This window comes from Lithobates pipiens, unplaced genomic scaffold (assembly GCF_037356315.1).
Source record: "Lithobates pipiens isolate NorthernLeopardFrog02 unplaced genomic scaffold, aLitPip1_a1.2 Scaffold_18, whole genome shotgun sequence".
Lineage (NCBI taxonomy): Eukaryota > Metazoa > Chordata > Amphibia > Anura > Ranidae > Lithobates > Lithobates pipiens.
In genome coordinates, this window is record NW_027507758.1 from 478,906,024 (window position 1) to 478,928,761 (window position 22,738).

General features: G+C 43.9%; 22 non-coding genes across 22 annotated transcripts; all 22 read right to left on the reverse strand.

Moving 5' to 3' along the window:
* Nucleotides 1–1,438: 1,438 nt before the first annotated feature.
* On the reverse strand, nt 1,439–1,511 carry TRNAF-GAA (transfer RNA phenylalanine (anticodon GAA)). Its single transcript has one exon. It is a non-coding gene; the product is annotated as a tRNA-Phe (tRNA).
* Nucleotides 1,512–2,130: 619 nt separating this feature from the next.
* On the reverse strand, nt 2,131–2,203 carry TRNAF-GAA (transfer RNA phenylalanine (anticodon GAA)). The gene has a single exon. It is a non-coding gene; the product is annotated as a tRNA-Phe (tRNA).
* A 611-nt stretch (nt 2,204–2,814) lies between these two features.
* Nucleotides 2,815–2,887, reverse strand: TRNAL-GAG (transfer RNA leucine (anticodon GAG)). The gene has a single exon. It is a non-coding gene; the product is annotated as a tRNA-Leu (tRNA).
* A 619-nt stretch (nt 2,888–3,506) lies between these two features.
* Nucleotides 3,507–3,579, reverse strand: TRNAF-GAA (transfer RNA phenylalanine (anticodon GAA)). The gene has a single exon. It is a non-coding gene; the product is annotated as a tRNA-Phe (tRNA).
* A 1,303-nt stretch (nt 3,580–4,882) lies between these two features.
* On the reverse strand, nt 4,883–4,955 carry TRNAF-GAA (transfer RNA phenylalanine (anticodon GAA)). Its single transcript has one exon. It is a non-coding gene; the product is annotated as a tRNA-Phe (tRNA).
* Nucleotides 4,956–5,904: 949 nt separating this feature from the next.
* TRNAF-GAA (transfer RNA phenylalanine (anticodon GAA)) lies at nt 5,905–5,977 on the reverse strand. Its single transcript has one exon. It is a non-coding gene; the product is annotated as a tRNA-Phe (tRNA).
* Nucleotides 5,978–6,246: 269 nt separating this feature from the next.
* On the reverse strand, nt 6,247–6,319 carry TRNAF-GAA (transfer RNA phenylalanine (anticodon GAA)). The gene has a single exon. It is a non-coding gene; the product is annotated as a tRNA-Phe (tRNA).
* Nucleotides 6,320–7,280: 961 nt separating this feature from the next.
* Nucleotides 7,281–7,353, reverse strand: TRNAF-GAA (transfer RNA phenylalanine (anticodon GAA)). Its single transcript has one exon. It is a non-coding gene; the product is annotated as a tRNA-Phe (tRNA).
* Nucleotides 7,354–7,622: 269 nt separating this feature from the next.
* Nucleotides 7,623–7,695, reverse strand: TRNAF-GAA (transfer RNA phenylalanine (anticodon GAA)). Its single transcript has one exon. It is a non-coding gene; the product is annotated as a tRNA-Phe (tRNA).
* Nucleotides 7,696–8,314: 619 nt separating this feature from the next.
* TRNAF-GAA (transfer RNA phenylalanine (anticodon GAA)) lies at nt 8,315–8,387 on the reverse strand. Its single transcript has one exon. It is a non-coding gene; the product is annotated as a tRNA-Phe (tRNA).
* Nucleotides 8,388–8,656: 269 nt separating this feature from the next.
* TRNAF-GAA (transfer RNA phenylalanine (anticodon GAA)) lies at nt 8,657–8,729 on the reverse strand. Its single transcript has one exon. It is a non-coding gene; the product is annotated as a tRNA-Phe (tRNA).
* Nucleotides 8,730–9,702: 973 nt separating this feature from the next.
* On the reverse strand, nt 9,703–9,775 carry TRNAF-GAA (transfer RNA phenylalanine (anticodon GAA)). The gene has a single exon. It is a non-coding gene; the product is annotated as a tRNA-Phe (tRNA).
* Nucleotides 9,776–10,044: 269 nt separating this feature from the next.
* TRNAF-GAA (transfer RNA phenylalanine (anticodon GAA)) lies at nt 10,045–10,117 on the reverse strand. Its single transcript has one exon. It is a non-coding gene; the product is annotated as a tRNA-Phe (tRNA).
* Nucleotides 10,118–14,172: 4,055 nt separating this feature from the next.
* Nucleotides 14,173–14,245, reverse strand: TRNAF-GAA (transfer RNA phenylalanine (anticodon GAA)). The gene has a single exon. It is a non-coding gene; the product is annotated as a tRNA-Phe (tRNA).
* Nucleotides 14,246–14,864: 619 nt separating this feature from the next.
* TRNAF-GAA (transfer RNA phenylalanine (anticodon GAA)) lies at nt 14,865–14,937 on the reverse strand. Its single transcript has one exon. It is a non-coding gene; the product is annotated as a tRNA-Phe (tRNA).
* A 953-nt stretch (nt 14,938–15,890) lies between these two features.
* TRNAF-GAA (transfer RNA phenylalanine (anticodon GAA)) lies at nt 15,891–15,963 on the reverse strand. The gene has a single exon. It is a non-coding gene; the product is annotated as a tRNA-Phe (tRNA).
* Nucleotides 15,964–16,582: 619 nt separating this feature from the next.
* On the reverse strand, nt 16,583–16,655 carry TRNAF-GAA (transfer RNA phenylalanine (anticodon GAA)). The gene has a single exon. It is a non-coding gene; the product is annotated as a tRNA-Phe (tRNA).
* Nucleotides 16,656–17,266: 611 nt separating this feature from the next.
* On the reverse strand, nt 17,267–17,339 carry TRNAF-GAA (transfer RNA phenylalanine (anticodon GAA)). The gene has a single exon. It is a non-coding gene; the product is annotated as a tRNA-Phe (tRNA).
* Nucleotides 17,340–18,642: 1,303 nt separating this feature from the next.
* On the reverse strand, nt 18,643–18,715 carry TRNAF-GAA (transfer RNA phenylalanine (anticodon GAA)). The gene has a single exon. It is a non-coding gene; the product is annotated as a tRNA-Phe (tRNA).
* Nucleotides 18,716–20,368: 1,653 nt separating this feature from the next.
* On the reverse strand, nt 20,369–20,441 carry TRNAF-GAA (transfer RNA phenylalanine (anticodon GAA)). The gene has a single exon. It is a non-coding gene; the product is annotated as a tRNA-Phe (tRNA).
* A 1,303-nt stretch (nt 20,442–21,744) lies between these two features.
* On the reverse strand, nt 21,745–21,817 carry TRNAF-GAA (transfer RNA phenylalanine (anticodon GAA)). The gene has a single exon. It is a non-coding gene; the product is annotated as a tRNA-Phe (tRNA).
* A 269-nt stretch (nt 21,818–22,086) lies between these two features.
* TRNAF-GAA (transfer RNA phenylalanine (anticodon GAA)) lies at nt 22,087–22,159 on the reverse strand. The gene has a single exon. It is a non-coding gene; the product is annotated as a tRNA-Phe (tRNA).
* Between the last annotated feature and the right edge of the window lie 579 nt (nt 22,160–22,738).

The window sequence follows — 22,738 nt, forward strand, 5'->3', positions numbered from 1 at the left end:
AACTCCTGCTTGGTCTTCCTTTTCTTGTCAAAAAGCGGTACACCAAAAGGAGCAGGTACAGTTGCCGAAACCCGGGATCGAACCAGGGACCTTTAGATCTTCAGTCTAACGCTCTTCCAACTGAGCTATTTCAGCCTTTTCTGCCTAACCTTGATGACAATTCTGGGGTACCATGTGCTGGTGTGAAGGAATGACAATGACAAGTGACATTTTTATGTCTATGCATTTAGCCGGAAAGGAAAACAGGCAGCAAGATACTTTACTTTGTTCCAGGTGAAACTAAGCAACCACCCTGTTAGGACAACAGGCACATGAGAAGCGAAAGAATCAAACACGCACTGGCCTAATTCATGGGAAAGTGATATAATCAAAGGGAGGGTTATCCCTGTTCAGGATACAACAATTGCCGAAACCCGGGATCGAACCAGGGACCCTTAGATCTTCAGTCTAACGCTCTCCCAACTGAGCTATTTCGGCACTTTAGAAAGCGTTTGTCCAGGAGACACGTGGCACCGTGCGTCGACTCGAAGGGGTCATTGAGCCCTTAAAGGAGGTTTATAGTCACAGCATCCACTTTTATTTGATAACATCAGCATTGTACCCACAGTAAAAACAATAGTTATTTTTGACAAGCTCGGTTCAAAAATCTCCTTTCATGTTGTGATTGATGCCTGTCTGCTGGCCATCTATTTCCACAACTTCCTAGATTTCCAGCATAGTTTTCAGTTTCTCCCCTGATTTTTACTTTCCGTTTCTAAGGACTACACATCAAAAAAGTCATTTTTCTTTCAAATGCGGCTAGGTCTTGTTCCCACGGCTTTCATTAGTATATTGCAGGTGAAAATGAAACATGCTGGACTTTTCTTCCCAAGGCTCTGCAGAACTATGCGTTGGTGTACAAATGTCCTATGAAGAAGAAGGGATATTTTGACTTGTCCTTGCACATTGGCTGAGAAAAGCATAAACTGCAGGATGTTGCACAATTGCGTTTCTGCTGAGCCCCAGACCTTAGTCTGCTCTAAACAACTTTCTCAAACTCCTGCTTGGTCTTCCTTTTCTTGTCAGAAAGCGGTACACCAAAAGGAGCAGGTACAGTTGCCGAAACCCGGGATCGAACCAGGGACCTTTAGATCTTCAGTCTAACGCTCTCCCAACTGAGCTATTTCAGCCTTTTCTGCCTAATCTTGATGACAATTCTGGGGTACCATGTGCTGGTGTGAAGGAATGACAATGACGAGTGACATTTTTATGTCTATGCATTTAGCCGGAAAGGAAAACAGGCAGCAAGATACTTTACTTTGTTCCAGGTGAAACTAAGCAACCACCCTGTTAGGACAACAGGCACATGAGAAGCGAAAGAATCAAACACGCACTGGCCTAATTCATGGGAAAGTCATATAATCAAAGGTAGGGTTATCCCTGTTCAGGATACAACAATTGCCGAAACCCGGGATCGAACCAGGGACCTTTAGATCTTCAGTCTAACGCTCTCCCAACTGAGCTATTTCGGCACTTTAGAAAGCATTTGTCCAGGAGACACGTGGCACCGTGCGTCGACTCGAAGGGGTCATTGAGCCCTTAAAGGAGGTTTATAGTCACAGCATCCACTTTTATTTGATAACATCAGCATTGTACCCACAGTAAAAACAATCGTTATTTTTGACAAGCTCGGTTCAAAAATCTCCTTTCATGTTGTGATTGATGCCTGTCTGCTGGCCATCTATTTCCACAACTTCCTAGATTTCCAGCATAGTTTTCAGTTTCTCCCCTGATTTTTACTTTCCGTTTCTAAGGACTACACATCAAAAAAGTCATTTTTCTTTCAAATGCGGCTAGGTCTTGTTCCCACGGCTTTCATTGGTATATTGCAGGTGAAAATGAAACATGCTGGACTTTTCTTCCCAAGGCTCTGCAGAACTATGCGTTGGTGTACAAATGTCCTATGAAGAAGAAGGGATATTTTGACTTGTCCTTGCACATTGGCTGAGAAAAGCATAAACTGCAGGATGTTGCACAATTGCGTTTCTGCTGAGCCCCAGACCTTAGTCTGCTCTAAACAACTTTCTCAAACTCCTGCTTGGTCTTCCTTTTCTTGTCAGAAAGCGGTACACCAAAAGGAGCAGGTACAGTTGCCGAAACCCGGGATCGAACCAGGGACCTTTAGATCTTCAGTCTAACGCTCTCCCAACTGAGCTATTTCGGCCTTTTCTGCCTAACCTTGATGACGATTCTGGGGTACCATGTGCTGGTGTGAAGGAATGACAATGACGAGCGACATTTTTATGTCTATGCATTTAGCCGGAAAGGAAAACAGGCAGCAAGATACTTTTCTTTGTTCCAGGTGAAACTAAGCAACCACCCTGTTAGGACAACAGGCACATGAGAAGCGAAAGAATCAAACACGCACTGGCCTAATTCATGGGAAAGTCATATAATCAAAGGTAGGGTTATCCCTGTTCAGGATACAACAATTGCCAAAACCCGGGATCGAACCAGGGCCCTTTAGATCTTCAGTCTAACGCTCTCCCAACTGAGCTATTTCGGCCTTTTCTGCCTAATCTTGATGACAATTCTGGGGTACCATGTGCTGGTGTGAAGGAATGACAATGACAAGTGACATTTTTATGTCTATGCATTTAGCCGGAAAGGAAAACAGGCAGCAAGATACTTTACTTTGTTCCAGGTGAAACTAAGCAACCACCCTGTTAGGACAACAGGCACATGAGAAGCGAAAGAATCAAACACGCACTGGCCTAATTCATGGGAAAGTCATATAATCAAAGGTAGGGTTATCCCTGTTCAGGATACAACAATTGCCGAAACCCGGGATCGAACCAGGGACCTTTAGATCCTCAGTCTAACGCTCTCCCAACTGAGCTATTTCGGCACTTTAGAAAGCGTTTGTCCAGGAGACACGTGGCACCGTGCGTCGACTCGAAGGGGTCATTGAGCCCTTAAAGGAGGTTTATAGTCACAGCATCCACTTTTATTTGATAACATCAGCATTGTACCCACAGTAAAAACAATAGTTATTTTTGACAAGCTCGGTTCAAAAATCTCCTTTCATGTTGTGATTGATGCCTGTCTGCTGGCCATCTATTTCCACAACTTCCTAGATTTCCAGCATAGTTTTCAGTTTCTCCCCTGATTTTTACTTTCCGTTTCTAAGGACTACACATCAAAAAAGTCATTTTTCTTTCAAATGCGGCTAGGTCTTGTTCCCACGGCTTTCATTGGTATATTGCAGGTGAAAATGAAACATGCTGGACTTTTCTTCCCAAGGCTCTGCAGAACTATGCGTTGGTGTACAAATGTCCTATGAAGAAGAAGGGATATTTTGACTTGTCCTTGCACATTGGCTGAGAAAAGCATAAACTGCGGGATGTTGCACAATTGCGTTTCTGCTGAGCCCCAGACCTTAGTCTGCTCTAAACAACTTTCTCAAACTCCTGCTTGGTCTTCCTTTTCTTGTCAAAAAGCGGTACACCAAAAGGAGCAGGTACAGTTGCCGAAACCCGGGATCGAACCAGGGACCTTTAGATCTTCAGTCTAACGCTCTCCCAACTGAGCTATTTCGGCCTTTTCTGCCTAACCTTGATGACAATTCTGGGGTACCATGTGCTGGTGTGAAGGAATGACAATGACAAGTGACATTTTTATGTCTATGCATTTAGCCGGAAAGGAAAACAGGCAGCAAGATACTTTACTTTGTTCCAGGTGAAACTAAGCAACCACCCTGTTAGGACAACAGGCACATGAGAAGCGAAAGAATCAAACACGCACTGGCCTAATTCATGGGAAAGTGATATAATCAAAGGGAGGGTTATCCCTGTTCAGGATACAACAATTGCCGAAACCCGGGATCGAACCAGGGACCCTTAGATCTTCAGTCTAACGCTCTCCCAACTGAGCTATTTCGGCACTTTAGAAAGCGTTTGTCCAGGAGACATGTGGCACCGTGCGTCGACTCGAAGGGGTCATTGAGCCCTTAAAGGAGGTTTATAGTCACAGCATCCACTTTTATTTGATAACATCAGCATTGTACCCACAGTAAAAACAATAGTTATTTTTGACAAGCTCGGTTCAAAAATCTCCTTTCATGTTGTGATTGATGCCTGTCTGCTGGCCATCTATTTCCACAACTTCCTAGATTTCCAGCATAGTTTTCAGTTTCTCCCCTGATTTTTACTTTCCGTTTCTAAGGACTACACATCAAAAAAGTCATTTTTCTTTCAAATGCGGCTAGGTCTTGTTCCCACGGCTTTCATTAGTATATTGCAGGTGAAAATGAAACATGCTGGACTTTTCTTCCCAAGGCTCTGCAGAACTATGCGTTGGTGTACAAATGTCCTATGAAGAAGAAGGGATATTTTGACTTGTCCTTGCACATTGGCTGAGAAAAGCATAAACTGCAGGATGTTGCACAATTGCGTTTCTGCTGAGCCCCAGACCTTAGTCTGCTCTAAACAACTTTCTCAAACTCCTGCTTGGTCTTCCTTTTCTTGTCAGAAAGCGGTACACCAAAAGGAGCAGGTACAGTTGCCGAAACCCGGGATCGAACCAGGGACCTTTAGATCTTCAGTCTAACGCTCTCCCAACTGAGCTATTTCAGCCTTTTCTGCCTAATCTTGATGACAATTCTGGGGTACCATGTGCTGGTGTGAAGGAATGACAATGACGAGTGACATTTTTATGTCTATGCATTTAGCCGGAAAGGAAAACAGGCAGCAAGATACTTTACTTTGTTCCAGGTGAAACTAAGCAACCACCCTGTTAGGACAACAGGCACATGAGAAGCGAAAGAATCAAACACGCACTGGCCTAATTCATGGGAAAGTCATATAATCAAAGGTAGGGTTATCCCTGTTCAGGATACAACAATTGCCGAAACCCGGGATCGAACCAGGGACCTTTAGATCTTCAGTCTAACGCTCTCCCAACTGAGCTATTTCGGCACTTTAGAAAGCATTTGTCCAGGAGACACGTGGCACCGTGCGTCGACTCGAAGGGGTCATTGAGCCCTTAAAGGAGGTTTATAGTCACAGCATCCACTTTTATTTGATAACATCAGCATTGTACCCACAGTAAAAACAATCGTTATTTTTGACAAGCTCGGTTCAAAAATCTCCTTTCATGTTGTGATTGATGCCTGTCTGCTGGCCATCTATTTCCACAACTTCCTAGATTTCCAGCATAGTTTTCAGTTTCTCCCCTGATTTTTACTTTCCGTTTCTAAGGACTACACATCAAAAAAGTCATTTTTCTTTCAAATGCGGCTAGGTCTTGTTCCCACGGCTTTCATTGGTATATTGCAGGTGAAAATGAAACATGCTGGACTTTTCTTCCCAAGGCTCTGCAGAACTATGCGTTGGTGTACAAATGTCCTATGAAGAAGAAGGGATATTTTGACTTGTCCTTGCACATTGGCTGAGAAAAGCATAAACTGCAGGATGTTGCACAATTGCGTTTCTGCTGAGCCCCAGACCTTAGTCTGCTCTAAACAACTTTCTCAAACTCCTGCTTGGTCTTCCTTTTCTTGTCAGAAAGCGGTACACCAAAAGGAGCAGGTACAGTTGCCGAAACCCGGGACCTTTAGATCTTCAGTCTAACGCTCTCCCAACTGAGCTATTTCGGCCTTTTCTGCCTAACCTTGATGACGATTCTGGGGTACCATGTGCTGGTGTGAAGGAATGACAATGACGAGTGACATTTTTATGTCTATGCATTTAGCCGGAAAGGAAAACAGGCAGCAAGATACTTTACTTTGTTCCAGGTGAAACTAAGCAACCACCCTGTTAGGACAACAGGCACATGAGAAGCGAAAGAATCAAACACGCACTGGCCTAATTCATGGGAAAGTCATATAATCAAAGGTAGGGTTATCCCTGTTCAGGATACAACAATTGCCGAAACCCGGGATCGAACCAGGGACCTTTAGATCTTCAGTCTAACGCTCTCCCAACTGAGCTATTTCGGCCTTTTCTGCCTAATCTTGATGACAATTCTGGGGTACCATGTGCTGGTGTGAAGGAATGACAATGACGAGTGACATTTTTATGTCTATGCATTTAGCCGGAAAGGAAAACAGGCAGCAAGATACTTTACTTTGTTCCAGGTGAAACTAAGCAACCACCCTGTTAGGACAACAGGCACATGAGAAGCGAAAGAATCAAACACGCACTGGCCTAATTCATGGGAAAGTCATATAATCAAAGGTAGGGTTATCCCTGTTCAGGATACAACAATTGCCGAAACCCGGGATCGAACCAGGGACCTTTAGATCTTCAGTCTAACGCTCTCCCAACTGAGCTATTTCGGCACTTTAGAAAGCATTTGTCCAGGAGACACGTGGCACCGTGCGTCGACTCGAAGGGGTCATTGAGCCCTTAAAGGAGGTTTATAGTCACAGCATCCACTTTTATTTGATAACATCAGCATTGTACCCACAGTAAAAACAATCGTTATTTTTGACAAGCTCGGTTCAAAAATCTCCTTTCATGTTGTGATTGATGCCTGTCTGCTGGCCATCTATTTCCACAACTTCCTAGATTTCCAGCATAGTTTTCAGTTTCTCCCCTGATTTTTACTTTCCGTTTCTAAGGACTACACATCAAAAAAGTCATTTTTCTTTCAAATGCGGCTAGGTCTTGTTCCCACGGCTTTCATTAGTATATTGCAGGTGAAAATGAAACATGCTGGACTTTTCTTCCCAAGGCTCTGCAGAACTATGCGTTGGTGTACAAATGTCCTATGAAGAAGAAGGGATATTTTGACTTGTCCTTGCACATTGGCTGAGAAAAGCATAAACTGCAGGATGTTGCACAATTGCGTTTCTGCTGAGCCCCAGACCTTAGTCTGCTCTAAACAACTTTCTCAAACTCCTGCTTGGTCTTCCTTTTCTTGTCAGAAAGCGGTACACCAAAAGGAGCAGATACAGTTGCCGAAACAAGGGATCGAACCAGGGACCTTTAGATCTTCAGTCTAACGCTCTCCCAACTGAGCTATTTCGGCCTTTTCTGCCTAACCTTGATGACAATTCTGGGGTACCATGTGCTGGTGTGAAGGAATGACAATGACGAGTGACATTTTTATGTCTATGCATTTAGCCGGAAAGGAAAACAGGCAGCAAGATACTTTTCTTTGTTCCAGGTGAAACTAAGCAACCACCCTGTTAGGACAACAGGCACATGAGAAGCGAAAGAATCAAACACGCACTGGCCTAATTCATGGGAAAGTCATATAATCAAAGGTAGGGTTATCCCTGTTCAGGATACAACAATTGCCGAAACCCGGGATCGAACCAGGGACCTTTAGATCTTCAGTCTAACGCTCTCCCAACTGAGCTATTTCGGCCTTTTCTGCCTAATCTTGATGACAATTCTGGGGTACCATGTGCTGGTGTGAAGGAATGACAATGACAAGTGACATTTTTATGTCTATGCATTTAGCCGGAAAGGAAAACAGGCAGCAAGATACTTTACTTTGTTCCAGGTGAAACTAAGCAACCACCCTGTTAGGACAACAGGCACATGAGAAGCGAAAGAATCAAACACGCACTGGCCTAATTCATGGGAAAGTCATATAATCAAAGGTAGGGTTATCCCTGTTCAGGATACAACAATTGCCGAAACCCGGGATCGAACCAGGGACCTTTAGATCTTCAGTCTAACGCTCTCCCAACTGAGCTATTTCGGCACTTTAGAAAGCATTTGTCCAGGAGACACGTGGCACCGTGCGTCGACTCGAAGGGGTCATTGAGCCCTTAAAGGAGGTTTATAGTCACAGCATCCACTTTTATTTGATAACATCAGCATTGTACCCACAGTAAAAACAATCGTTATTTTTGACAAGCTCGGTTCAAAAATCTCCTTTCATGTTGTGATTGATGCCTGTCTGCTGGCCATCTATTTCCACAACTTCCTAGATTTCCAGCATAGTTTTCAGTTTCTCCCCTGATTTTTACTTTCCGTTTCTAAGGACTACACATCAAAAAAGTCATTTTTCTTTCAAATGCGGCTAGGTCTTGTTCCCACGGCTTTCATTGGTATATTGCAGGTGAAAATGAAACATGCTGGACTTTTCTTCCCAAGGCTCTGCAGAACTATGCGTTGGTGTACAAATGTCCTATGAAGAAGAAGGGATATTTTGACTTGTCCTTGCACATTGGCTGAGAAAAACATAAACTGCGGGATGTTGCACAATTGCGTTTCTGCTGAGCCCCAGACCTTAGTCTGCTCTAAACAACTTTCTCAAACTCCTGCTTGGTCTTCCTTTTCTTGTCAGAAAGCGGTACACCAAAAGGAGCAGGTACAGTTGCCGAAACCCGGGATCGAACCAGGGACCTTTAGATCTTCAGTCTAACGCTCTCCCAACTGAGCTATTTCGGCCTTTTCTGCCTAACCTTGATGACGATTCTGGGGTACCATGTGCTGGTGTGAAGGAATGACAATGACGAGTGACATTTTTATGTCTATGCATTTAGCCGGAAAGGAAAACAGGCAGCAAGATACTTTACTTTGTTCCAGGTGAAACTAAGCAACCACCCTGTTAGGACAACAGGCACATGAGAAGCGAAAGAATCAAACACGCACTGGCCTAATTCATGGGAAAGTCATATAATCAAAGGTAGGGTTATCCCTGTTCAGGATACAACAATTGCCGAAACCCGGGATCGAACCAGGGACCTTTAGATCTTCAGTCTAACGCTCTCCCAACTGAGCTATTTCGGCCTTTTCTGCCTAATCTTGATGACAATTCTGGGGTACCATGTGCTGGTGTGAAGGAATGACAATGACGAGTGACATTTTTATGTCTATGCATTTAGCCGGAAAGGAAAACAGGCAGCAAGATACTTTACTTTGTTCCAGGTGAAACTAAGCAACCACCCTGTTAGGACAACAGGCACATGAGAAGCGAAAGAATCAAACACGCACTGGCCTAATTCATGGGAAAGTCATATAATCAAAGGTAGGGTTATCCCTGTTCAGGATACAACAATTGCCGAAACCCGGGATCAAACCAGGGACCGAACCAGGGACCTTTATATCTTCAGTCTAACGCTCTCCCAACTGAGCTATTTCGGCACTTTAGAAAGCATTTGTCCAGGAGCCACGTGGCACCGTGCGTCGACTCGAAGGGGTCATTGAGCCCTTAAAGGAGGTTTATAGTCACAGCATCCACTTTTATTTGATAACATCAGCATTGTACCCACAGTAAAAACAATCGTTATTTTTGACAAGCTCGGTTCAAAAATCTCCTTTCATGTTGTGATTGATGCCTGTCTGCTGGCCATCTATTTCCACAACTTCCTAGATTTCCAGCATAGTTTTCAGTTTCTCCCCTGATTTTTACTTTCCGTTTCTAAGGACTACACATCAAAAATGTCATTTTTCTTTCAAATGCGGCTAGGTCTTATTCCCACGGCTTTCATTGGTATATTGCAGGTGAAAATGAAACATGCTGGACTTTTCTTCCCAAGGCTCTGCAGAACTATGCGTTGGTGTACAAATGTCCTATGAAGAAGAAGGGATATTTTGACTTGTCCTTGCACATTGGCTGAGAAAAACATAAACTGCGGGATGTTGCACAATTGCGTTTCTGCTGAGCCCCAGACCTTAGTCTGCTCTAAACAACTTTCTCAAACTCCTGCTTGGTCTTCCTTTTCTTGTCAGAAAGCGGTACACCAAAAGGAGCAGGTACAGTTGCCGAAACCCGGGATCGAACCAGGGACCTTTAGATCTTCAGTCTAACGCTCTCCCAACTGAGCTATTTCGGCCTTTTCTGCCTAACCTTGATGACAATTCTGGGGTACAATGTGCTGGTGTGAAGGAATGACAATGACGAGTGACATTTTTATGTCTATGCATTTAGCCGGAAAGGAAAACAGGCAGCAAGATACTTTACTTTGTTCCAGGTGAAACTAAGCAACCACCCTGTTAGGACAACAGGCACATGAGAAGCGAAAGAATCAAACACGCACTGGCCTAATTCATGGGAAAGTCATATAATCAAAGGTAGGGTTATCCCTGTTCAGGATACAACAATTGCCGAAACCCGGGATCGAACCAGGGACCTTTAGATCTTCAGTCTAACGCTCTCCCAACTGAGCTATTTCGGCCTTTTCTGCCTAACCTTGATGACAATTCTGGGGTACCATGTGCTGGTGTGAAGGAATGACAATGACGAGTGACATTTTTATGTCTATGCATTTAGCCGGAAAGGAAAACAGGCAGCAAGATACTTTTCTTTGTTCCAGGTGAAACTAAGCAACCACCCTGTTAGGACAACAGGCACATGAGAAGCGAAAGAATCAAACACGCACTGGCCTAATTCATGGGAAAGTCATATAATCAAAGGTAGGGTTATCCCTGTTCAGGATACAACAATTGCCGAAACCCAGGATCGAACCAGGGACCTTTAGATCTTCAGTCTAACGCTCTCCCAACTGAGCTATTTCGGCCTTTTCTGCCTAATCTTGATGACAATTCTGGGGTACCATGTGCTGGTGTGAAGGAATGACAATGACGAGTGACATTTTTATGTCTATGCATTTAGCCGGAAAGGAAAACAGGCAGCAAGATACTTTACTTTGTTCCAGGTGAAACTAAGCAACCACCCTGTTAGGACAACAGGCACATGAGAAGCGAAAGAATCAAACACGCACTGGCCTAATTCATGGGAAAGTCATATAATCAAAGGTAGGGTTATCCCTGTTCAGGATACAACAATTGCCGAAACCCGGGATCGAACCAGGGACCTTTAGATCTTCAGTCTAACGCTCTCCCAACTCAGCTATTTCGGCCCTTTAGAAAGCATTTGTCCGGGAGACACGTGGCACCGTGCGTCGACTCGAAGGGGTCATTGAGCCCTTAAAGGAGGTTTATAGTCACAGCATCCACTTTTATTTGATAACATCAGCATTGTACCCACAGTAAAAACAATCGTTATTTTTGACAAGCTCGGTTCAAAAATCTCCTTTCATGTTGTGATTGATGCCTGTCTGCTGGCCATCTATTTCCACAACTTCCTAGATTTCCAGCATAGTTTTCAGTTTCTCCCCTGATTTTTACTTTCCATTTCTAAGGACTACACATCAAAAAAGTCATTTTTCTTTCAAATGCGGCTAGGTCTTGTTCCCACGGTTTTCATTGGTATATTGCAGGTGAAAATGAAACATGCTGGACTTTTCTTCCCAAGGCTCTGCAGAACTATGCGTTGGTGTACAAATGTCCTATGAAGAAGAAGGGATATTTTGACTTGTCCTTGCACATTGGCTGAGAAAAGCATAAACTGCGGGATGTTGCACAATTGCGTTTCTGCTGAGCCCCAGACCTTAGTCTGCTCTAAACAACTTTCTCAAACTCCTGCTTGGTCTTCCTTTTCTTGTCAGAAAGCGGTACACCAAAAGGAGCAGGTACAGTTGCCGAAACCCGGTACCGAACCAGGGACCTTTAGATCTTCAGTCTAACGCTCTCCCAACTGAGCTATTTCGGCCTTTTCTGCCTAACCTTGATGACAATTCTGGGGTACCATGTGCTGGTGTGAAGGAATGACAATGACGAGTGACATTTTTATGTCTATGCATTTAGCCGGAAAGGAAAACAGGCAGCAAGATACTTTACTTTGTTCCAGGTGAAACTAAGCAACCACCCTGTTAGGACAACAGGCACATGAGAAGCGAAAGAATCAAACACGCACTGGCCTAATTCATGGGAAAGTCATATAATCAAAGGTAGGGTTATCCCTGTTCAGGATACAACAATTGCCAAAACCCGGGATCGAACCAGGGACCTTTAGATCTTCAGTCTAACGCTCTCCCAACTGAGCTATTTCGGCACTTTAGAAAGCATTTGTCCAGGAGACACGTGGCACCGTGCGTCGACTCGAAGGGGTCATTGAGCCCTTAAAGGAGGTTTATAGTCACAGCATCCACTTTTATTTGATAACATCAGCATTGTACCCACAGTAAAAACAATCGTTATTTTTTACAAGCTCGGTTCAAAAATCTCCTTTCATGTTGTGATTGATGCCTGTCTGCTGGCCATCTATTTCCACAACTTCCTAGATTTCCAGCATAGTTTTCAGTTTCTCCCCTGATTTTTACTTTCCATTTCTAAGGACTACACATCAAAAAAGTCATTTTTCTTTCAAATGCGGCTAGGTCTTGTTCCCACGGTTTTCATTGGTATATTGCAGGTGAAAATGAAACATGCTGGACTTTTCTTCCCAAGGCTCTGCAGAACTATGCGTTGGTGTACAAATGTCCTATGAAGAAGAAGGGATATTTTGACTTGTCCTTGCACATTGGCTGAGAAAAGCATAAACTGCGGGATGTTGCACAATTGCGTTTCTGCTGAGCCCCAGACCTTAGTCTGCTCTAAACAACTTTCTCAAACTCCTGCTTGGTCTTCCTTTTCTTGTCAGAAAGCGGTACACCAAAAGGAGCAGGTACAGTTGCCGAAACCCGGTACCGAACCAGGGACCTTTAGATCTTCAGTCTAACGCTCTCCCAACTGAGCTATTTCGGCCTTTTCTGCCTAACCTTGATGACAATTCTGGGGTACCATGTGCTGGTGTGAAGGAATGACAATGACGAGTGACATTTTTATGTCTATGCATTTAGCCGGAAAGGAAAACAGGCAGCAAGATACTTTTCTTTGTTCCAGGTGAAACTAAGCAACCACCCTGTTAGGACAACAGGCACATGAGAAGCGAAAGAATCAAACACGCACTGGCCTAATTCATGGGAAAGTCATATAATCAAAGGTAGGGTTATCCCTGTTCAGGATACAACAATTGCCGAAACCCAGGATCGAACCAGGGACCTTTAGATCTTCAGTCTAACGCTCTCCCAACTGAGCTATTTCGGCCTTTTCTGCCTAATCTTGATGACAATTCTGGGGTACCATGTGCTGGTGTGAAGGAATGACAATGACGAGTGACATTTTTATGTCTATGCATTTAGCTGGAAAGGAAAACAGGCAGCAAGATACTTTACTTTGTTCCAGGTGAAACTAAGCAACCACCCTGTTAGGACAACAGGCACATGAGAAGCGAAAGAATCAAACACGCACTGGCCTAATTCATGGGAAAGTCATATAATCAAAGGTAGGGTTATCCCTGTTCAGGATACAACAATTGCCGAAACCCAGGATCGAACCAGGGACCTTTAGATCTTCAGTCTAACGCTCTCCCAACTGAGCTATTTCGGCACTTTAGAAAGCATTTGTCCAGGAGACACGTGGCACCGTGCGTCGACTCGAAGGGGTCATTGAGCCCTTAAAGGAGGTTTATAGTCACAGCATCCACTTTTATTTGATAACATCAGCATTGTACCCACAGTAAAAACAATCGTTATTTTTGACAAGCTCGGTTCAAAAATCTCCTTTCATGTTGTGATTGATGCCTGTCTGCTGGCCATCTATTTCCACAACTTCCTAGATTTCCAGCATAGTTTTCAGTTTCTCCCCTGATTTTTACTTTCCGTTTCTAAGGACTACACATCAAAAAAGTCATTTTTCTTTCAAATGCGGCTAGGTCTTGTTCCCACGGCTTTCATTGGTATATTGCAGGTGAAAATGAAACATGCTGGACTTTTCTTCCCAAGGCTCTGCAGAACTATGCGTTGGTGTACAAATGTCCTATGAAGAAGAAGGGATATTTTGACTTGTCCTTGCACATTGGCTGAGAAAAACATAAACTGCGGGATGTTGCACAATTGCGTTTCTGCTGAGCCCCAGACCTTAGTCTGCTCTAAACAACTTTCTCAAACTCCTGCTTGGTCTTCCTTTTCTTGTCAGAAAGCGGTACACCAAAAGGAGCAGGTACAGTTGCCGAAACCCGGGACCGAACCAGGGACCTTTAGATCTTCAGTCTAACGCTCTCCCAACTGAGCTATTTCGGCCTTTTCTGCCTTACCTTGATGACGATTCTGGGGTACCATGTGCTGGTGTGAAGGAATGACAATGACGAGTGACGTTTTTATGTCTATGCATTTAGCCGGAAAGGAAAACAGGCAGCAAGATACTTTACTTTGTTCCAGGTGAAACTAAGCAACCACCCTGTTAGGACAACAGGCACATGAGAAGCGAAAGAATCAAACACGCACTGGCCTAATTCATGGGAAAGTCATATAATCAAAGGTAGGGTTATCCCTGTTCAGGATACAACAATTGCCGAAACCCGGGATCGAACCAGGGACCTTTAGATCTTCAGTCTAACGCTCTCCCAACTGAGCTATTTCGGCACTTTAGAAAGCATTTGTCCAGGAGACACGTGGCACCGTGCGTCGACTCGAAGGGGTCATTGAGCCCTTAAAGGAGGTTTATAGTCACAGCATCCACTTTTATTTGATAACATCAGCATTGTACCCACAGTAAAAACAATCGTTATTTTTGACAAGCTCGGTTCAAAAATCTCCTTTCATGTTGTGATTGATGCCTGTCTGCTGGCCATCTATTTCCACAACTTCCTAGATTTCCAGCATAGTTTTCAGTTTCTCCCCTGATTTTTACTTTCCGTTTCTAAGGACTACACATCAAAAAAGTCATTTTTCTTTCAAATGCGGCTAGGTCTTGTTCCCACGGCTTTCATTGGTATATTGCAGGTGAAAATGAAACATGCTGGACTTTTCTTCCCAAGGCTCTGCAGAACTATGCGTTGGTGTACAAATGTCCTATGAAGAAGAAGGGATATTTTGACTTGTCCTTGCACATTGGCTGAGAAAAGCATAAACTGCAGGATGTTGCACAATTGCGTTTCTGCTGAGCCCCAGACCTTAGTCTGCTCTAAACAACTTTCTCAAACTCCTGCTTGGTCTTCCTTTTCTTGTCAGAAAGCGGTACACCAAAAGGAGCAGGTACAGTTGCCGAAACCCGGGATCGAACCAGGGACCTTTAGATCTTCAGTCTAACGCTCTCCCAACTGAGCTATTTCGGCCTTTTCTGCCTAATCTTGATGACAATTCTGGGGTACCATGTGCTGGTGTGAAGGAATGACAATGACGAGTGACATTTTTATGTCTATGCATTTAGCCGGAAAGGAAAACAGGCAGCAAGATACTTTTCTTTGTTCCAGGTGAAACTAAGCAACCACCCTGTTAGGACAACAGGCACATGAGAAGCGAAAGAATCAAACACGCACTGGCCTAATTCATGGGAAAGTCATATAATCAAAGGTAGGGGTATCCCTGTTCAGGATACAACAATTGCCGAAACCCGGGATCGAACCAGGGACCTTTAAATCTTCAGTCTAACGCTCTCCCAACTGAGCTATTTCGGCCTTTTCTGCCTAATCTTGATGACAATTCTGGGGTACCATGTGCTGGTGTGAAGGAATGACAATGACGAGTGACATTTTTATGTCTATGCATTTAGCCGGAAAGGAAAACAGGCAGCAAGATACTTTTCTTTGTTCCAGGTGAAACTAAGCAACCACCCTGTTAGGACAACAGGCACATGAGAAGCGAAAGAATCAAACACGCACTGGCCTAATTCATGGGAAAGTCATATAATCAAAGGTAGGGGTATCCCTGTTCAGGATACAACAATTGCCGAAACCCGGGATCGAACCAGGGACCTTTAAATCTTCAGTCTAACGCTCTCCCAACTGAGCTATTTCGGCCTTTTCTGCCTAATCTTGATGACAATTCTGGGGTACCATGTGCTGGTGTGAAGGAATGACAATGACGAGTGACATTTTTATGTCTATGCATTTAGCCGGAAAGGAAAACAGGCAGCAAGATACTTTACTTTGTTCCAGGTGAAACTAAGCAACCACCCTGTTAGGACAACAGGCACATGAGAAGCGAAAGAATCAAACACGCACTGGCCTAATTCATGGGAAAGTCATATAATCAAAGGTAGGGTTATCCCTGTTCAGGATACAACAATTGCCGAAACCCGGGATCGAACCAGGGACCTTTAGATCTTCAGTCTAACGCTCTCCCAACTGAGCTATTTCGGCACTTTAGAAAGCATTTGTCCAGGAGACACGTGGCACCGTGCGTCAACTCGAAGGGGTCATTGAGCCCTTAAAGGAGGTTTATAGTCACAGCATCCACTTTTATTTGATAACATCAGCATTGTACCCACAGTAAAAACAATCGTTATTTTTGACAAGCTCGGTTCAAAAATCTCCTTTCATGTTGTGATTGATGCCTGTCTGCTGGCCATCTATTTCCACAACTTCCTAGATTTCCAGCATAGTTTTCAGTTTCTCCCCTGATTTTTACTTTCCGTTTCTAAGGACTACACATCAAAAAAGTCATTTTTCTTTCAAATGCGGCTAGGTCTTGTTCCCACGGCTTTCATTGGTATATTGCAGGTGAAAATGAAACATGCTGGACTTTTCTTCCCAAGGCTCTGCAGAACTATGCGTTGGTGTACAAATGTCCTATGAAGAAGAAGGGATATTTTGACTTGTCCTTGCACATTGGCTGAGAAAAGCATAAACTGCAGGATGTTGCACAATTGCGTTTCTGCTGAGCCCCAGACCTTAGTCTGCTCTAAACAACTTTCTCAAACTCCTGCTTGGTCTTCCTTTTCTTGTCAGAAAGCGGTACACCAAAAGGAGCAGGTACAGTTGCCGAAACCCGGGATCGAACCAGGGACCTTTAGATCTTCAGTCTAACGCTCTCCCAACTGAGCTATTTCGGCCTTTTCTGCCTAATCTTGATGACAATTCTGGGGTACCATGTGCTGGTGTGAAGGAATGACAATGACGAGTGACATTTTTATGTCTATGCATTTAGCCGGAAAGGAAAACAGGCAGCAAGATACTTTTCTTTGTTCCAGGTGAAACTAAGCAACCACCCTGTTAGGACAACAGGCACATGAGAAGCGAAAGAATCAAACACGCACTGGCCTAATTCATGGGAAAGTCATATAATCAAAGGTAGGGGTATCCCTGTTCAGGATACAACAATTGCCGAAACCCGGGATCGAACCAGGGACCTTTAAATCTTCAGTCTAACGCTCTCCCAACTGAGCTATTTCGGCCTTTTCTGCCTAATCTTGATGACAATTCTGGGGTACCATGTGCTGGTGTGAAGGAATGACAATGACGAGTGACATTTTTATGTCTATGCATTTAGCCGGAAAGGAAAACAGGCAGCAAGATACTTTACTTTGTTCCAGGTGAAACTAAGCAACCACCCTGTTAGGACAACAGGCACATGAGAAGCGAAAGAATCAAACACGCACTGGCCTAATTCATGGGAAAGTCATATAATCAAAGGTAGGGTTATCCCTGTTCAGGATACAACAATTGCCGAAACCCGGGATCGAACCAGGGACCTTTAGATCTTCAGTCTAACGCTCTCCCAACTGAGCTATTTCGGCCTTTTCTGCCTAACCTTGATGACGATTCTGGGGTACCATGTGCTGGTGTGAAGGAATGACAATGACGAGTGACATTTTTATGTCTATGCATTTAGCCGGAAAGGAAAACAGGCAGCAAGATAATTTACTTTGTTCCAGGTGAAACTAAGCAACCACCCTGTTAGGACAACAGGCACATGAGAAGCGAAAGAATCAAACACGCACTGGCCTAATTCATGGGAAAGTCATATAATCAAAGGTAGGGTTATCCCTGTTCAGGATACAACAATTGCCGAAACCCGGGATCGAACCAGGGACCTTTAAATCTTCAGTCTAACGCTCTCCCAACTGAGCTATTTCAGCACTTTAGAAAGCATTTGTCCAGGAGACACGTGGCACCGTGCGTCGACTCGAAGGGGTCATTGAGCCCTTAAAGGAGGTTTATAGTCACAGCATCCACTTTTATTTGATAACATCAGCATTGTACCCACAGTAAAAACAATCGTTATTTTTGACAAGCTCGGTTCAAAAATCTCCTTTCATGTTGTGATTGATGCCTGTCTGCTGGCCATCTATTTCCACAACTTCCTAGATTTCCAGCATAGTTTTCAGTTTCTCCCCTGATTTTTACTTTCCGTTTCTAAGGACTACACATCAAAAAAGTCATTTTTCTTTCAAATGCGGCTAGGTCTTGTTCCCACGGCTTTCATTGGTATATTGCAGGTGAAAATGAAACATGCTGGACTTTTCTTCCCAAGGCTCTGCAGAACTATGCGTTGGTGTACAAATGTCCTATGAAGAAGAAGGGATATTTTGACTTGTCCTTGCACATTGGCTGAGAAAAACATAAACTGCGGGATGTTGCACAATTGCGTTTCTGCTGAGCCCCAGACCTTAGTCTGCTCTAAACAACTTTCTCAAACTCCTGCTTGGTCTTCCTTTTCTTGTCAGAAAGCGGTACACCAAAAGGAGCAGGTACAGTTGCCGAAACCCGGGACCGAACCAGGGACCTTTAGATCTTCAGTCTAACGCTCTCCCAACTGAGCTATTTCGGCCTTTTCTGCCTAACCTTGATGACGATTCTGGGGTACCATGTGCTGGTGTGAAGGAATGACAATGACGAGTGACGTTTTTATGTCTATGCATTTAGCCGGAAAGGAAAACAGGCAGCAAGATACTTTACTTTGTTCCAGGTGAAACTAAGCAACCACCCTGTTAGGACAACAGGCACATGAGAAGCGAAAGAATCAAACACGCACTGGCCTAATTCATGGGAAAGTCATATAATCAAAGGTAGGGTTATCCCTGTTCAGGATACAACAATTGCCGAAACCCGGGATCGAACCAGGGACCTTTAGATCTTCAGTCTAACGCTCTCCCAACTGAGCTATTTCGGCCCTTTAGAAAGCATTTGTCCGGGAGACACGTGGCACCGTGCGTCGACTCGAAGGGGTCATTGAGCCCTTAAAGGAGGTTTATAGTCACAGCATCCACTTTTATTTGATAACATCAGCATTGTACCCACAGTAAAAACAATCGTTATTTTTGACAAGCTCGGTTCAAAAATCTCCTTTCATGTTGTGATTGATGCCTGTCTGCTGGCCATCTATTTCCACAACTTCCTAGATTTCCAGCATAGTTTTCAGTTTCTCCCCTGATTTTTACTTTCCATTTCTAAGGACTACACATCAAAAAAGTCATTTTTCTTTCAAATGCGGCTAGGTCTTGTTCCCACGGCTTTCATTGGTATATTGCAGGTGAAAATGAAACATGCTGGACTTTTCTTCCCAAGGCTCTGCAGAACTATGCGTTGGTGTACAAATGTCCTATGAAGAAGAAGGGATATTTTGACTTGTCCTTGCACATTGGCTGAGAAAAGCATAAACTGCGGGATGTTGCACAATTGCGTTTCTGCTGAGCCCCAGACCTTAGTCTGCTCTAAACAACTTTCTCAAACTCCTGCTTGGTCTTCCTTTTCTTGTCAGAAAGCGGTACACCAAAAGGAGCAGGTGCAGTTGCCGAAACCCGGTATCGAACCAGGGACCTTTAGATCTTCAGTCTAACGCTCTCCCAACTGAGCTATTTCGGCCTTTTCTGCCTAATCTTGATGACAATTCTGGGGTACCATGTGCTGGTGTGAAGGAATGACAATGACGAGTGACATTTTTATGTCTATGCATTTAGCCGGAAAGGAAAACAGGCAGCAAGATACTTTACTTTGTTCCAGGTGAAACTAAGCAACCACCCTGTTAGGACAACAGGCACATGAGAAGCGAAAGAATCAAACACGCACTGGCCTAATTCATGGGAAAGTCATATAATCAAAGGTAGGGTTATCCCTGTTCAGGATACAACAATTGCCGAAACCCAGGATCGAACCAGGGACCTTTAGATCTTCAGTCTAACTCTCTCCCAACTGAGCTATTTCGGCACTTTAAAAAGCGTTTGTCCAGGAGACACGTGGCACCGTGCGTCGACTCGAAGGGGTCATTGAGCCCTTAAAGGAGGTTTATAGTCACAGCATCCACTTTTATTTGATAACATCAGCATTGTACCCACAGTAAAAACAATCGTTATTTTTGACAAGCTTGGTTCAAAAATCTCCTTTCATGTTGTGATTGATGCCTGTCTGCTGGCCATCTATTTCCACAACTTCCTAGATTTCCAGCATAGTTTTCAGTTTCTCCCCTGATTTTTACTTTCCGTTTCTAAGGACTACACATCAAAAAAGTCATTTTTCTTTCAAATGCGGCTAGGTCTTGTTCCCACGGCTTTCATTGGTATATTGCAGGTGAAAATGAAACATGCTGGACTTTTCTTCCCAAGGCTCTGCAGAACTATGCGTTGGTGTACAAATGTCCTATGAAGAAGAAGGGATATTTTGACTTGTCCTTGCACATTGGCTGAGAAAAGCATAAACTGTGGGATGTTGCACAATTGCGTTTCTGCTGAGCCCCAGACCTTAGTCTGCTCTAAACAACTTTCTCAAACTCCTGCTTGGTCTTCCTTTTCTTGTCAGAAAGCGGTACACCAAAAGGAGCAGGTACAGTTGCCGAAACCCGGGATCGAACCAGGGACCTTTAGATCTTCAGTCTAACGCTCTCCCAACTGAGCTATTTCGGCCTTTTCTGCCTAATCTTGATGACAATTCTGGGGTACCATGTGCTGGTGTGAAGGAATGACAATGACGAGTGACATTTTTATGTCTATGCATTTAGCCGGAAAGGAAAACAGGCAGCAAGATACTTTACTTTGTTCCAGGTGAAACTAAGCAACCACCCTGTTAGGGCAACAGGCACATGAGAAGCGAAAGAATCAAACACGCACTGGCCTAATTCATGGGAAAGTCATATAATCAAAGGTAGGGTTATCCCTGTTCAGGATACAACAATTGCCGAAACCCAGGATCGAACCAGGGACCTTTAGATCTTCAGTCTAACGCTCTCCCAACTGAGCTATTTCGGCCTTTTCTGCCTAATCTTGATGACAATTCTGGGGTACCATGTGCTGGTGTGAAGGAATGACAATGACGAGTGACATTTTTATGTCTATGCATTTAGCCGGAAAGGAAAACAGGCAGCAAGATACTTTACTTTGTTCCAGGTGAAACTAAGCAACCACCCTGTTAGGACAACAGGCACATGAGAAGCGAAAGAATCAAACACGCACTGGCCTAATTCATGGGAAAGTCATATAATCAAAGGTAGGGTTATCCCTGTTCAGGATACAACAATTGCCGAAACCCGGGATCGAACCAGGGACCTTTAGATCTTCAGTCTAACGCTCACCCAACTGAGCTATTTCGGCACTTTAGAAAGCATTTGTCCAGGAGACACGTGGCACCGTGCGTCGACTCGAAGGGGTCATTGAGCCCTTAAAGGAGGTTTATAGTCACAGCATCCACTTTTATTTGATAACATCAGCATTGTACCCACAGTAAAAACAATAGTTATTTTTGACAAGCTCGGTTCAAAAATCTCCTTTCATGTTGTGATTGATGCCTGTCTGCTGGCCATCTATTTCCACAACTTCCTAGATTTCCAGCATAGTTTTCAGTTTCTCCCCTGATTTTTACTTTCCGTTTCTAAGGACTACACATCAAAAAAGTCATTTTTCTTTCAAATGCGGCTAGGTCTTGTTCCCACGGCTTTCATTGGTATATTGCAGGTGAAAATGAAACATGCTGGACTTTTCTTCCCAAGGCTCTGCAGAACTATGCGTTGGTGTACAAATGTCCTATGAAGAAGAAGGGATATTTTGACTTGTCCTTGCACATTGGCTGAGAAAAGCATAAAATGCGGGATGTTGCACAATTGCGTTTCTGCTGAGCCCCAGACCTTAGTCTGCTCTAAACAACTTTCTCAAACTCCTGCTTGGTCTTCCTTTTCTTGTCAGAAAGCGGTACACCAAAAGGAGCAGGTACAGTTGCCGAAACCCGGGATCGAACCAGGGACCTTTAGATCTTCAGTCTAACGCTCTCCCAACTGAGCTATTTCGGCCTTTTCTGCCTAATCTTGATGACAATTCTGGGGTACCATGTGCTGGTGTGAAGGAATGACAATGACGAGTGACATTTTTATGTCTATGCATTTAGCCGGAAAGGAAAACAGGCAGCAAGATACTTTACTTTGTTCCAGGTGAAACTAAGCAACCACCCTGTTAGGACAACAGGCACATGAGAAGCGAAAGAATCAAACACGCACTGGCCTAATTCATGGGAAAGTCATATAATCAAAGGTAGGGTTATCCCTGTTCAGGATACAACAATTGCCGAAACCCGGGATCGAACCAGGGACCTTTAGATCTTCAGTCTAACGCTCTCCCAACTGAGCTATTTCGGCACTTTAAAAAGCGTTTGTCCAGGAGACACGTGGCACCGTGCGTCGACTCGAAGGGGTCATTGAGCCCTTAAAGGAGGTTTATAGTCACAGCATCCACTTTTATTTGATAACATCAGCATTGTACCCACAGTAAAAACAATAGTTATTTTTGACAAGCTCGGTTCAAAAATCTCCTTTCATGTTGTGATTGATGCCTGTCTGCTGGCCATCTATTTCCACAACTTCCTAGATTTCCAGCATAGTTTTCAGTTTCTCCCCTGATTTTTACTTTCCATTTCTAAGGACTACACATCAAAAAAGTCATTTTTCTTTCAAATGCGGCTAGGTCTTGTTCCCACGGCTTTCATTGGTATATTGCAGGTGAGCACAGCAAAAATGAAACATGCTGGACTTTTCTTCCCAAGGCTCTGCAGAACTATGCGTTGGTGTACAAATGTCCTATGAAGAAGAAGGGATATTTTGACTTGTCCTTGCACATTGGCTGAGAAAAGCATAAACTGCGGGATGTTGCACAATTGCGTTTCTGCTGAGCCCCAGACCTTAGTCTGCTCTAAACAACTTTCTCAAACTCCTGCTTGG